The following is a 7,317-nucleotide window of genomic DNA, read 5'->3' on the forward strand; positions in this document are numbered from 1 at the left end:
TGGAACATGAGGTCTTAAATGCAAGCCACGTGTCATCAACTTAGTCGTCTAATGTGACACGTAGTCAATTAATTAAACAAGAGCAATGCTAGAGAATCAAACAAAGAAACTCAGAAAAATTTTCAAACTAACGTGGCAAGGGTTTTTAAATTAAAAAAATATATATAATTATCTCTCCCTTGTCTGCGATTCACGGTCTGTTAGGTTAGTTTGAAAATTTTTCTGAGTTTTATTTGTTTGGCTCCATAACACTTCCCATTAAACAATATGTTAAAATAGGAACTTATTTGAAACTAAGGTAAAATCTAAAGACCTAATTTTTGAAATTGAATATTCAAGAATGAAATTGAAATCACAAGAAAATCTAAGAATTAATTTTGATTTTTCTCATATATAATAAATAGTTATTCTATGTCAAGATAAATCAAAGAAAATCTACGCCTCAGTTCGCACGTTTGTTTGATATATCAAACTCAACTCCTTGTCGTTCATAAAGGAATGAAAAGAAGTTCTTCATCAATTCCTTGCACTATTTTTCACATTCATTTTCACATTTTAAATTCACTTCCGAATTTAAAAGCTCACCTCCCCCTCTGTCTCTCTCACACACAGAGAATTAGAGAATTGAAACACACATTTAGGTGCAATGGGTAGGATCATTGCTCTTGCTGTACTACTCGTCGTTCTGCCATTAATGTTGCAGGTGGGAAATGGGGAGCACGAGATTGATGATGAAAATGGAGGAAGAAATGAGAGGAGGAAGAGATGTGATGTGTATGATGGAAGATGGGTTTATGATGATTCATATCCTCTTTACAACTTAACTCATTGCAGCTTCATACTCAAGAAATTTGCTTGCAAGAGGAACGCCAGCCCGGACAGACTTTATACAGGACTGGCTAGACCGCTAGGTGAATGAGGCGCTCGTCTAGGACCCTGGATTAATAAGGCCAAAAAAAAAAAAAAAAATTGCCCAAAATTTTTTTTAATATATATATTTTGGTAATTTAAGGCCTTTTTATATATATATTTTTAATTAGGCCTATTTTTTTTTTAATAAAAACTTAAGGCCTCTAATCATGATAAGTAAGTAATTTAAAAAATGCCTCAATTTATACTTAATGAGACCAATTAATCAAGAAAAACAAATATCTTTATATTTAAAAATAGTCTATCTACCTATGCATCCGGAATTATTTGATATTAAAAGATCATTTTAACTCTACCTAACCACTCACTTTCTTTCCTTTCTTTATCTTTGTCTCTTTTCTTCTCTACTGCTGACAGCCTCCCCTCTTATCTTATTTTTTCTTTTTTCTTAGTTTCACTCAAAACAGAACGTGATGGAGAGAGATTAAGCGAGAGAGAGAGAGAGAGAGAGAGAAACATGTGTATCAATGAGGTAAGGATTCATTAAATTTTTTTTTTTTTTTTTTGTAATGTTTATTTCCGTGCTTGATTTTTCTTGTGGGTTTTGTATGAGTTTTTATCAATTTTTTTTGCTGGGTTTTATTTGAAACAAGTGTATCAAAGAGGTAAGGATTCATAAAAATAAAAAAATAAAGATTTTTTTTATTATTGTGTTTATTTTTGTAAAGATTAATAAAAATGAGAACTCTAAATATAATAATAATATTAAAAAAAATAAAAAATAAGGCCCAATTTAAAAGTTTCGCCTAAGGCCCATAAAACATTGAGTCGACCCTATATATCTCAACTATAGATGGCAACCCTCTTCATGCAACTTGCCAAGGTACCATGCGTAGGCTGGCTCCTCCCACTAATTAGCATTGAACCCATAAGCTCCCATTTGTATTTAGTGAAAAGAGACATTTGAAATGGAACCATTCCATTTTCTTTTTCACACCACTATCTTAGATTTGATACCATTTTGTTGGAAATAAATAAGGCTAAAATATGAAATACATATGCCAAGAATTAAAAAGCCAAGTGGAGAGAAAGATTAAATATACCAAATAACTTTTCATTCCACTTACAAATAATGTCGGAATATGAGTACTTACACACTATAAAAACATGCGAGTACTTCCCATGCATTTATGTCCATCAAATTTGACATATATTCATTCACACACTTTTGGACCATCCATGACTTTTAGACTAATTAACCAAGTATATATATATATATATATATATATATATATATATATATAACATGAACTATCCAAAATGAACTATAAATAAATATTATTAACTCAAGTTTAATTACTAACCCATGCTATTAACAACCTAAATATTCAGTTAAAATTTTGTTTATGCAGGTTCAATGGTGTGACTTTCTTAAGAAGAAATAGAAATAAGCGCATTCTACTTTGTCGGAGATTCACTGAGTTTGAACCAATGGCAATCATTGACATGCATGCTTCATTTAGCTACGCCACATTCTGAGTACAAGTTCGAGAAGACGGGTTCCCTCCGAACATTCACGTTCACGGTAAAATAATCAATTACATTATTTTCTTCAAATTATACTGCTAATAATAATATTAAAATTTGAACCTCTTAATTAAGATTGGCCTAATTCACTCACCAATATATATGCTTGTGCAGATTGCACAAATTGCATGTTCTTTTCAAAATCAAACTAGTCTTTAATCAATTAGTATGGGCATGCATACTGCTTGACAGCATATTCATGGTAGAAAATTCAGGTTATATATCTTTCTTCGCCGTATGAGACATTACCACGTCATAAAGAAGAAATATTTGAAGCTAAATTACACGGGCGTTAATGAAAGAAACTAAAGTTGTGTTTGTTAATGTGTTTTGGGTATTTTTGTTTTTGGTTTTAAAAAATGTTTTGACTTGATATAAAGATTTTTGTGTATTTTTTTTTTTTTTGTTAATATTTTTGTTTTGAAACCAGAAAATAAAACAAAATGCAAAAAGTGAAGATCTCGGATTTGGAGAGAGGATTGTGTTGATAAATATATGGGTAATTATATAATAAGTCTCTAAGTCAATTCTCCAAAAATTTTAAATCTCTAAGGTTTTTTTTTTTTTTTTTTTTTTTTTTCGACCTTTTACTCCATGAGTCAATCGAAATGACAATAAAATTTCTACCGTCAAAAGTTTTTAACAGCCTCTAGTCTGGGTCAAAATGCACCGTTTCACCTCATTAAAATATTAATTTTTAAATATATATATATTTTTTTAAAGAAAAGGATAGGGGTGGTTCGGGGGTGGCCGGCCACCCCATTTTACCTGGGAGTGGTTCGGCCACCCCCTAAATTTTTTGAGGGTTCGGCCCTAGGGGGTGGCTGAACTACCCCCAAACTACCCCCTTAGGCCATGGGGTGGTTCGGCCACCCCAGGGCCTAAATTTTTATGTTTTGTTATTTATTTATGTTTATAATCCGATACTAAAAGAATATATATATATATATATATATATATATATATAACAAAACACGTAAACATAAAATATGAACTTACATCCAATCCTGGAATGACCCTGTTCTTATATGCCTCCAACACACTCATTCTCCAAGTAGCACCTCCTCTATCATTTTGATCATACAATGTGGCATTATCGTAATTTTTCCGATCAACCTTGACCCCTGTACGTCTTTTCCTCTTTGACCAATAGTTAATTGTATCTAGTTTATCATATCGCCATATTTTTCGGCTAAAAAAATATAACCGATCGCACTTTTGAGGAATAGGGTAAATTTGCAAAATTCTATGTACATTCTTATTGAGGCTTCTCATAGCACCTAAAATTTGGAAATAATCTTGTGCCAACCGTGGAATTGGCTGATTCTGAATTTTTGGAATAAGGTAGTCTCGAATAAGAATGTTGTGAGGGGGATTGAAAATAAAACCGGATGTTTCATTAATTGTTGTTTGAAAGACACGCTCTTACAAATGCTAACGCTTTACTAATGGCAATTGACGTAGCAGTAGCGAAAGACTAATTTTTTGATTTGATAATAATTCAAATAAGTGAGTTTTACATTACAAACCAACCTATTTATATAAGAGGAATACTTATAAGAGAGTAAACAAACTACTCCTCCAAGTAGTGAAAGTAAACCAACTCCCAGTAAGAAAAGTAAACCTATTAAACATAACCCACCCTAATAGGGAAAATAAAGTAATTACTTAATAAAAAAATCAAATAAAATCTTATTTCACTTTAGTGGGTGACGCGTGACGTGAGATACATTCAAGATTAAATATTAGTTTAAAAAGATCCTTTCAATAACAGGCAAATTGGTGGGAGATTCCTTGCGGCTTATGACAGTTAAATGTGAGAGGTCTGATGCAGCTACAATTCAAACTCAACTTTGATCCAACTTTTAAACTAAATTTCTCTCTCTTTGGTTTAAGGCTCTCTCTCTCTCTCTCTCGTCCACATGCAGTTTTTTTTTGTTTTTTTTTTATTTTTTTTTAATTTTTTTTAACTTAAGGAAAAAGTTGAGTTTAAGTTGTGCGTTTATCATTTTTCTAAATGTAATATATTTATTTATATATTTATCAATACAATCCTCTCTCCAAATCAGATCTTCACTTTTTGCATTTTATTTTATTTTCTGGTTTCAAAACAAAAAGATGCATTAACAAAAAAACACAAAAATCTTTATATCAAGTCAAAACATTTTTCAAAATCAAAAACTAAAATACCCCAAAACACATTAATAAACTATTACAAACACAACTTAAGTTTTTTAAGGGTTATTTTTGGAACTTCATCACCTTTTTTATTTTTTTATTTATTTTTTTTTTCTCAAGTATTTTTGTTACAACCCTAAGTGCTCATGGCTCAAATGCAATTTTAACAATTTGTATATAAGCTATTGCCTCTTGAGCACCATTTTCTTGTAAGCCGATTTCAATGATAGGTTCTACTTCAGATTTGTATCATTTGCTATTAAACCTGCTACCATGCCAAGTATAAGATTGGGTGCAACTCATTAAGTATGGGATTTGATGGGTTGTGGCTTTGTGGCTGAGTTCTAAAATGCCTTGGTATCATGTATAGACATAGTATTAAGTCATTGAATACTCATAGGTGAGTGGAGCTGCGAAAAGAGAAAGAGTATCATCAGGTCAATGTCACTAAAATGAGCCATTATGGACATCGATTGCGGAATGGTATTTTACGATCTTAAGCGTTCCACATAACTTAAGAGCAATTTTTACCATATATATATATTTAAGCTCTTAAGTACCATCTCTTTACAAGCCGAATTTTTACTCATATTTATCAAGCTCGGATTCAACTTGTAGATCTGTTATTTCAAATGAAGTGATGTGACAAACTAATCTTTTATGAGTCCGGCATGATTACAAGTTATGACATTTTTATGGGTGTAGAAAACAAATTTGGTGCTTACAAATTAGTTACTTAACAAAGTTTAGTGTTCTCTTGCATCCTATGTTATAAAATATGTAGGAATACAATGTTTCTGTGATGCTTATGTGGAATACATTTTTGGTCGACATTATACCTAAAAGAGATACGGGCGGGTTTTGAAGCTTAACAAGCTTGACACAAAAACATGGGAAGGAATTGATGTGTTAATATTCAACAAGTGGCACCACTGGCTTTACACCGGAAGGAAACAACCATGAGATCGATTTACATGAACTCTTTATTTTTAGGCTAAGTTTTAAATGCAAAAATCGGAAAAATAAAAAAAAAAGGCTATGAGTACTTTTTAATTGCATGATGGGTGGGATTTCATTGAAGATGGGAAGCGCAAATACAAAGACATGAATCGCTTGGGTGCGTATGAAATGGGGCTCAAGACATGGGCTCGATGGGTGGATAAAAGTGTCGATCCTAAAAAAACCAAGGTCTTTTTCCAAGGACTCTCACCGAATCATTTTAAGTAAGTTTTTTTTAAAAATTATTTAACAATAAGTAAAAAAGTTAAATTGCTTAAGAGGAAGATTCTCCCTTCTTATATATATATTTGCTATTACTGTTATTTGTTAATGTTATTACCATTATTATTTGGACATCTCCTTGTTTAATTAGGCCAAGTAATTGGGGGGCTCCATAATGGAAAGAACTGCAATGGAGAATTAAAACCCACACTTTCAGATCTACATCCAAGGCGACAACGACATCTAGCAGAACTAGTTTTGGAGAGAGTGTTTCGTAACATGTCAAAGCCGGGTGCTCTTGCTGAATATTATAGGACTGTCGGAACAAAGAAAAGATGCACATCCATCGGTCTACGGCGTTGGAGGGCACCATGGGATGGACTGCACCCATTGGTGTCTTGCCGGAGTCCCCGACACATAGAATCAACTTCTGTATATAGAGCTCATTGGGAAATAACTTTTTACTGAATAGAAAATGTAATTTGCTTGTTGCTGCATATACGCTAGTAGGTTGTTATGATTTGTTAGGGATAAGGTCTTAAAACTCAATTTGATTTGTATGACATTTCAATTTATTGATAAAAATTGTTTATTTTTAAAGATAAATTAGAACATTTGGCATAACTTTATATGCATGTGTGTGACTTTTATTCATATGCATTCCTCCACGGTCAAGAACAAACATTTACATCGTTTACACATCAAACAACAATAATGGATGTCGTATTTACTTTCTTTTTCTTTTTCTTTTTTAAAGGATGTCGTATTTACTTAAACAACATAAATTAAATGACTTTAATATTGAAGTCGTTTAGTTCAATGACTACAAAATCTACTCAATGAACATTGACATAATCTAAAAAAGCATCCTATATCATACGTACCAAAAATAATGATAAGAAACTCTTTCACTATCATTTCCCTTAATTCAATGTAAAATTTACAAAAGAAAAATAATCAATTTGAATAAATAATATATAAATTAGTAGAAAATTTTAGGGAAAAAAATGGAAGTTCATAGCCACATTTTTTTTTCAACCATCCTTCACATATATAAAAAAAATTAATAATAAAATAAAAAACTAATTTTAGGACATACAGGAAAACAAAGACAAAAAAAAAAAAAAAAAAATCTACTCAATGAACACTGACATATCAATCTAAAATAGTATCATATATCGTTTCTCTTAATTCAATGTGAAATTTAGAAATAATAATAATAATAATAATAATAATAATCAATTTGAATAAATAATATATAAATTAGAAGGAAATTTAAGGGATAAAATAAATAGGGAAATCATATATAAAATCCTTAGGTAAACGCGTTTTTATTAAAAACTCTCTGGATATTTTTTTTTTTTGAGATTTAGTTCCTAGGTCACTCGAAACTACTAGAAAACTCCCTACCGTCAATTTTTATTAACTTCTGTTAGTCCACTCAAAACTCACCGTTTTATC

At 31.2% G+C, this 7,317-nt stretch overlaps 1 pseudogene; it reads left to right on the forward strand.

The window, feature by feature from the left end:
* Nucleotides 1–646: 646 nt before the first annotated feature.
* LOC132182018 (protein trichome birefringence-like 41) lies at nucleotides 647–6,313 on the forward strand (annotated as a pseudogene).
* Nucleotides 6,314–7,317: the final 1,004 nt, after the last annotated feature.

This window comes from Corylus avellana, chromosome ca5 (genome assembly GCF_901000735.1).
Source record: "Corylus avellana chromosome ca5, CavTom2PMs-1.0".
Classification (NCBI taxonomy): Eukaryota; Viridiplantae; Streptophyta; class Magnoliopsida; order Fagales; family Betulaceae; genus Corylus; species Corylus avellana.